This window comes from Mesoplodon mirus, assembly GCF_964341445.2.
Source record: "Mesoplodon mirus genome assembly, chromosome: 5".
Taxonomy (NCBI): domain Eukaryota; kingdom Metazoa; phylum Chordata; class Mammalia; order Artiodactyla; family Ziphiidae; genus Mesoplodon; species Mesoplodon mirus.
This window is the reverse complement of record NC_138980.1, coordinates 148,438,598-148,446,524: the sequence shown is the minus strand read 5'-3', so window position 1 is coordinate 148,446,524 and position 7,927 is coordinate 148,438,598.

The window sequence follows — 7,927 nt, the reverse complement described above, 5'->3', positions numbered from 1 at the left end:
ATTGCCAGCAAACTACTGGGGGAAAGGCATGGAACAGATTCTTCCTCACAGCCCTCAGAAGGAACCAACCTTTCCTACACCTTGACTTCTAGACTCCAGAGCTGTGAAACAATAAATTTCTATTGTTTAAGCCACCCAGTTTGTGGTACTTTGTTAGGGCAGCCCTAGGAAAATAATAGAGCAAGTAAGCCAAGAACACAAGAGAGAGTGCCAGCAAGAGGAGGATCACAAAGCATTCAACCAACACTCAGATAAGCAAGGAACTGAAGACTCCTGCCAACAGCCAAGTGAGCAGGTCGCCTTAGAAGAGCGTCCTCCTGCCCCAGTCAAGCCGTCAGATGCCTGCAGCCCCTGCCAACTTTTTGACTGCAAGCTCATGAGAGACCCTGAGCCAGAATCATCCAGCTAAGCCACTTTAAGCACTAAGTTTTGGATTAATTTGTTACATATCAATAGATAAATAATACTGGCTCCTTTGTGTCTGATCAATATACGTGTGAGATACATCCATGTTGATGCATGAGTGTTAGATTGTCATTTCTCATTGATGGATGCTATTTCATTTTATGAATGTAACTTTTTTTTTTACTGAAGTATAGTTGATTTACAATGTTGTGTTAGTTTCTGGTGTACAACAAAGTGACTCAGATCTTTTTCAGATCATTTTCCATTATAGTTTATTAAAAGATATTGAATATAGTTCCCTGTGCTATATAGTAGGACCTTGTTGTTTATCTGTTTTATATACAGTAGTTCATATCTGCTAATCCCACACTCCTAATTTACCCCTCCCCAGCACTTTCCCTTTGGTCACCATAAGTTTGTTTTCTGTGTCTATGAGTCTGTTTCTCTTTCGTAAATAAGTTCATTTGTATCATTTTTTAGATCCCACATATAAGTGATATCATATGGTATTTGTCTTTCTCTTTCTGACTTACTTCACTTAGTATGATAATTTCTAGGTCCATCCATATTGGATTATTTCATGCTTTTTTATGGCTGAGTAGTATTCCATTCCACTCACGTCTTCTTTATCCATTCATCTGTGGATGGACATTTAGGTTGCTTCCATGTCTTGGCTACTGTAAATAGTGCTGCTCTGAACATTGAGATGCATGTATCTTATCGAGTTAGAGTTTTGTCTGGATATATGCCCAGGAGTGGGATTGCTAGCTCATATGGTAACTCTATTTTCAGTTTTTTAAAGAAAAGTCCTTTTTAAAGAAAAGTCCATACTGTTTTCCATAGTGGCTGCACCAATTTACATTCTCACAAACAGTGTAGGAGGGTTCCATTTTCTCCATACCCTCTCCAGTAATGAGTGTAACATTTAAAATCTATCCATTCTACTGTTGATGGGCACTTAGGTAGTTGTAATTTGGGGGGTGCTATGAACATTCTTAGACATGTGTTTTGGTGAACATATTTACTTAACCAGATATTGCTTAAGTGTGGAATTTCTGGGTCATAAGGTAGGTATCTGGCTTTAGTAGATACTACTGAACAGTTTTCCAAAGTGATTTTTATTAGTTTACATCCCCACCAGCACACATAAGGGTCCCAATTACCCCATATCCTCACTAACATTTGGTATCTTCGCCTTTTTTTTTTTTTTCCAGCTGCACTGGTCTTCGTTGCTGCGTGCGGGCTTTCCCTAGCTGCGGAGAGTGGGGGCTACTCTTGGTTGCAGTGTGCAGTCTTCTCATTGTGGTGGCTTCTCTTGTTGCAGAGCAGAGCACAGGCTCTAGGCGTGTGGGCCTCAGTAGTTGTGGCACACTGGCTCAGTAGGTGTGGCTCGCGGGCTCTAGTGAGCAGGCTCAGCAGTCGTGGTGCACGGGCTTAGTTGCTCCATGGCATGTGGGATCTTCCTGGAGCAGGGCTCGAACCCGTGTCTCCAGCATTGGCAGGCGGATTCTTAACCACTGCACCACCAGGGAAGCCCTCTCCGTCTTTTTAATTTTAGCCATTTTGGTGGGTCCAGGGTAACTCTGAAAGTTGAGAATCAAACAGGGAGTCACCTCTTTTCTTCACCCTTTATAATCCCCAAGACCCCTATCACCCCACTTCTTCCTAAACCTAGGTTTTCTCACAGATTGTACAATTTGCCTTCACTGTGATCTGGGTTTAGCAAAGTCAATCTGCCAGAAGCTGTTTCTTCTGCCCTACCTCCTCTGCAAAGAAAGTTCTGTAATTCCCCGATACAGATGATTGTGCCCTGGGAGAAAGATAATCAGAAATGAAGATAAAATCCATGTTATGAACAGGCTGGAGTCAGAGATGTAGGGAAGAGGTAAAAAAACATAAAAATTCTGAGATTAAGAAAAGCTTGAAGACAATGGAGCCCAGTCATCCTGGGTTTAGTTAGTGTACTCTCCCAGACCAGGACCTTGCAGAATTTAACCCTTAGTATCCCTGTCACTCTCCAGTAGAGGCTGGTCATTACAGGAATGCAGGACTCTTCTGTGGTGTCTTATTTTCATTGGAATTGGCCAAGCAAGAGGTCAGTTGCCTACAAATGTTTTCTCAGTAAATATTTATCTGAGTGCCTACTATGTGCTAAACCCTGAATGAAAGAAGGGGATGTTTACTTTTTCAGTAGTTTCTGCAGTGGTAGAATGGCAACAAGATGGAGAGACTACAATATACCAATTGATCAAATTATCCATCAGTGAATTATAAGGAAGAGCATAATCACAGCATTGGGGGTAAGATGGGATGAACTTGGAGTTCTCTTATATTTACCACAGGGAAAGCATGATTTTATAAAAATAAAATAATAAGAAGAAAATTGCTACAATTGTCAAAAGAGCATCAAATTGGTTATATAAATTGTGAAACACAGCAGATTTCTATTTGTTCATGGAAAATATAAAAATCCAGAGCTCACAGGGAGACCTGGCTACTCCTGAGAAAGAAGTAAAATACCTAAACCACACGAGTAATATAGAAAGTAGTCATGTTTCATTAGGCTCAAGTTGCCTGAATAGTGAATTATACACAGTTCATTGTTAGAGAAGGATATTAAACTCTAGCACACTACTTGGCCTGGCAGCGAACAATACTTACATAGTCAGGATGGTAAATAAAAGCGCCATTTATTGGTTGTGTTAATTTCCTATTGCCGCATAACAAAGTACCATGAATTAAACCACATCCATTTATTAGCTCACTGTCTGTACACCAGAAGTCCAGACGTGGTGTGACTGGGTTCTCTGCTTAGGGTTTCGGAAGGCTGAAATCTTCTAGACTTCAAATCTTTCAAATCTTCAAGATATTGGCTGGACTACATTCCCTCTGGAGGCTCCGCAGGAGAATCTGCTGCAGGGCTCATTCTTGTTCCTGGCTGAATAAGGTCCCTTATAGCTGTGGGACTGAGGTGCCTGTTTCTTTGCTATCTGTCAGCCTGGGGCCTCTCTCAGCAACTACAGGCCATCCACATTCCTTGAGACTTGGCCCTCCTGTTTTCAAAGTCAGTTATGGCATGTTGAATTCTTCTCATGTTTTGAAACTCTCTGACTACCCTGTCTTTGACCTCTAGACCCAGACTTACAGGACTCCTGTGATTAAGTCATTCCCACCCAGATAATCTCCCTATCTTTTTTTTTTTAATATTTATTTATTTGGCTGCGCCGGGTGTTAGTTACAGCACATGGGATCTAGTTCCCTGACCAGGGATTGAACCCGGGCTCACTGCACTAGGAGTATGGAGTCTTAACCACTGGACCCCCAGGGAAGTCCCTCCCTATCTTAAGGTCAACTGATTTGTGACCTTAAAAATTTTTGCTGCAATACCTAGATTAGTATTTGGGAGAAGGTGTGTGTCAGGGCAGGGAATTTTGGGGATCATTTTAGAAAATTTCCAGCAATACAGTTTTCAATTTTAGGACCTACCTTAGATTCTAGACTAGTGATTCCCAACTAGGGTTGGGAGTAATTTTACTCCTCTCTCCTAGGAGATATTTGACAATATCTGGAGACATTTCTGAATGTCACGTAGTAGGTAGGGAGCAGAGATACTGCTAATCCACCTATAACGTATAGGAGAGTCCCCACAGTAAAGAATTACCCAGCCCAAGACGTCAGTAGTGCTAGAGTTGAGAGACCTTGCCTTAAAGCATGAAAGATGATTATTATTATAGTACAGAATTATAGTTACATAAATGTAAAAATATAGCTGATATGACACAAGATGCAAGATGGAAGGACAGGAGGAAAAGAAAAGGAGAATGGGGGTATTATCTACATCTTCCATAAAGAGGAGACTGAAATTCTAGGATTAACAGACTAATGAATGGAAGGTGGGTATGTTGTAAGTTATAAAGATAAGGATAAACAATAGTGATAAAACTATCAAGAGGGCTTCCCTGGTGGTGCAGTGGTTGAGAGTCTGCCTGTCGATGCAGGGGACACGGGTTCGTGCCCCGGTCAGGGAAGATCCCACATGCCGTGGAGCGGCTGGGCCCGTGAGCCATGGCCGCTGAGCCTGCGTGTCCGGAGCCTGTGCTCCGCAACGGGAGAGGCCACAGCAGTGAGAGGCCCGCGTACCGCAAAAAAACAAAAAACAAACAAAAAAAAAACTATCAAGATGAGGAGGGAGAAGGGAAGGGAAATAGAAGTAATGAGGAGACAACAGAGATTGCCTAAAATTGATAAACAAATAAATAATATTTTAAGCATTTCACTTGAAATTATGGAGGTAACCACTGATGGGGTTCTGTACACACTACCCCAAAATACGGCACCTTGAATATTGAATATTTTAGGCTGAAGGAGTTTTAGAAAATAGCAGAAGCAGGAAGGTCACTCTGACCTTCCCCCACCCTTCCTCCCTGAAACAGGTCATAAAACCCTCAGGTGACAGGTGCTCTCCCTATACATGGAGGAGAGGAACAGCCTTATTTCTGAGGACAAAGGGACATAGAAAAGAATCCTAACAAACAGGTCTTGCTAAGTTTCCCCCAGTTGACTACACTGCCTTCGTATTCTTTGACCTATCACATTCCTCTATGACTATCTACTCACCATCAAACTGGGCATAAAAATACTCAGGTCTGTTTGTTTGGGTCTTCATTTCCCTTTGAAGGCTCCCATGTCACATAAAATGTATATTAAATAAATGTGTATGTTTTCTCTTGTTAATCTGTCTTTGTCAGTTTAGTTTGCAGACCCAGCCGGGGACAATAAGAAGGAGGAGAAAAACTGTTTCCTCCCCTACACCTCCAGAAGAGGGAAAACTTTTAAAAAGGTGAAGAGGGTGCCTCAAAGAAGCAGGTCTGGGAAGAGGGAGGGCAGAGTGAGAGGATGTTATTTTTCATGATAAATTCTGCTACACTTTTTCTTTTATTTTTTACTACACACTTGCATTATTTTAATAAAAATGTAATCTAAAAAAAAACTTAGAGGGTTAACCTGTGTGATATATTCATAGTGCAGTATTGGTGACACAGTAATGTTTTAATAAGCACATGTGATGGCCTGTAAAATGGAATTTCTTTAAGAAGCTGTTCTCCCAGGCATGTGGTCCTTATACAAAGCTTCATTTATTTGCATTGCAGTAAAATCAAAATTTTAAAATATAGCATACAACTTACTGTCCTTATAGCTACAAAAAATTGTGTAGAATTCTGGATCTGGACTGGAAGGGAGACAAAATTGAAAATAATTCAAGTTGTTGGTTGAGAGGATTAGAGACCAATGTTTTTATTTTAATTTTTCATTAATGTTGTCTGTTATGATTAATTAATTTTAAAACTTGTGATTGACTTTAAGTCACTCCCATATTATTATCTTATTTTATTAATTATTTTTAATTCAATGTCACTTTCTTCAGCTTTTAGAACTTGCAAGTTGATGACATTGGTTGATAGGACTACAAGATCAAAAGGGAATATTTAGCACTATGGTCTGAATGTTTGTGTCCCTCTAAAACTCATATGTTGATATCTTAACCCCCAAAGTTGATCAGCAGACGGGGTCTCTGGGAGGTGTCATGAGCATAGAACCCTCACGAATGGGGTTAGTGCCCTGTGACAGAGGTTCCAGAGAGCTCTCTAGTCCTTTCCACCTTGTGAAGACATAGAGAGAAGTCAGCAGTCTCCAACCCAGAAGAGGGCCCTCACCAGACACCGAATCTGCCAACACTGTGATCCTGGACTTCCCAGCCTCCAGAACTGTGAGACATAAAGGTTTGTTTATAAGTCACCCAATCTGCGGTATTAGATTTTGTTATTGCAGTTGGAACGGACTAAGACATTTAGGAATTATTTTCCTCAGGATTACCTGCTTTATCATATTAGCATATTAAAAAGCATGATGGAGTTGAGTGGAAGCATGCCTCATTTTCTGACAAAATCTGTCTTTAAGTTGAAAAGAAGCAGCTGGTAAGGGAGATTTTGCAGAACAAAGGCCATAAATAGTGTGCAATTTCCTTCACTGCCTAAGAGTGCAAGACAATAGAATCATGTTGGGGCCTGTTCTAATCTATGAAGACGTTGTTTGCCAGTGTCAGCACCAATGCCAGTAGCAACATGTCTTGATTCTCGACCCAAGCAAAACCGTCAGCAGGCATCCCTGGCCCTTCGTGGGGCACCTGATGCCCAGATCTTTACCTGAATTCCTCCTCTTCTACCCCACTTCCATGTCCACACCTTCTAGGCTCGACTGCTGGGGCTGATGGGAGAACAGGAGGCGTCTGGAGACCTGGGTACAAGGCTGTCTCTGCCATTTACTGTGTGCCCTTGAGCAAGTCATTTTACCCCATGAGCTTCCGGTTTCCTCATCCATAAAGTGGAAACATCAATACAAAACTCGCAGCATTGACGGTAAGAATAAATAAATCACATGCTAAATTAGTGTCAATGAGGAGTATTAGACACACGGTCATTTGGTGATTTTTTTTTTTTTTTTTTTTTCTTTTTGCGGTATGCGGGCCTCTCACTGTTGTGGCCTCTCCCGTTGCGGAGCACAGGCTCCGGATGCGCAGGCCCAGCGGCCATGGCTCACGGGCCCAGCCGCTCCGCGGCATATGGGATCCTCCCAGACCGGGGCACGAACCCGTATCCCCTGCATCGGCAGGCGGACTCTCAACCACTGCGCCACCAGGGAGGCCCCTGGTGATATTTTTAACCTACATTAGGTTCAGCACCTCCGTGTGCTTCATTAACACCTCCAAAGTCATGCTGGCAACACCAGTGCCAGAGAGCGGCCGGCAGCGACTCAGACGCCTGACACTTGGCTGAGTGGACCCTGTGCTGCTGCCATCTGGTGGCTGTTTATGAAAACTACCTCTTACTCTACATCCCGAAGCCTCTGTGAGCAAGGAGGCCAAAAGAGCAGCAGAGCCTTGAGAGGTGGGTTAGGAATGAAAGGATGTAGGCTCCTTGTTTAGGACACCATAAAATCATCCCACACAGGACCCAACTCTGGACCGCTTACAAGCGCCAAGAACTGACTCTAGGAGGCAGATGGCCCCCAGAGCAAAGCAGGCGTTTTTATCAGCATCCAAATTTGTCAGTCCAAACAACAGCAATACTCAAACTAGTACATGTTTTAAGGTGATAGTCAGCTAAAAGTTTTCTATGTAGAAAATGAACTCCACTGTTCATGAACTCTAAATGGTGCAATAAGAAATATACTAATTCACAAAGGAAGCATTCTTCCCAAAAAATGTTAAATCTGAACATGATCCTGAGGAAACAGACAAACCCAGAATGTAGAACAGGTTCTGGCCTACACTCTTTTTTTAAAAAAGTTCATGCCATGGGGAGAAAGAAAGAAAAAAAGCAGAGGGACTTTCTTAGATGAAAAGATACTAAAGAAATATGTAGAGATGTGGGTGGATCTAGAGACGGTCATACAGAGTGAAGTAAGTCAGAAAGAGAAAAACAAATATCATATATTAACGCATATATGTGGAACCTAGAAAAAT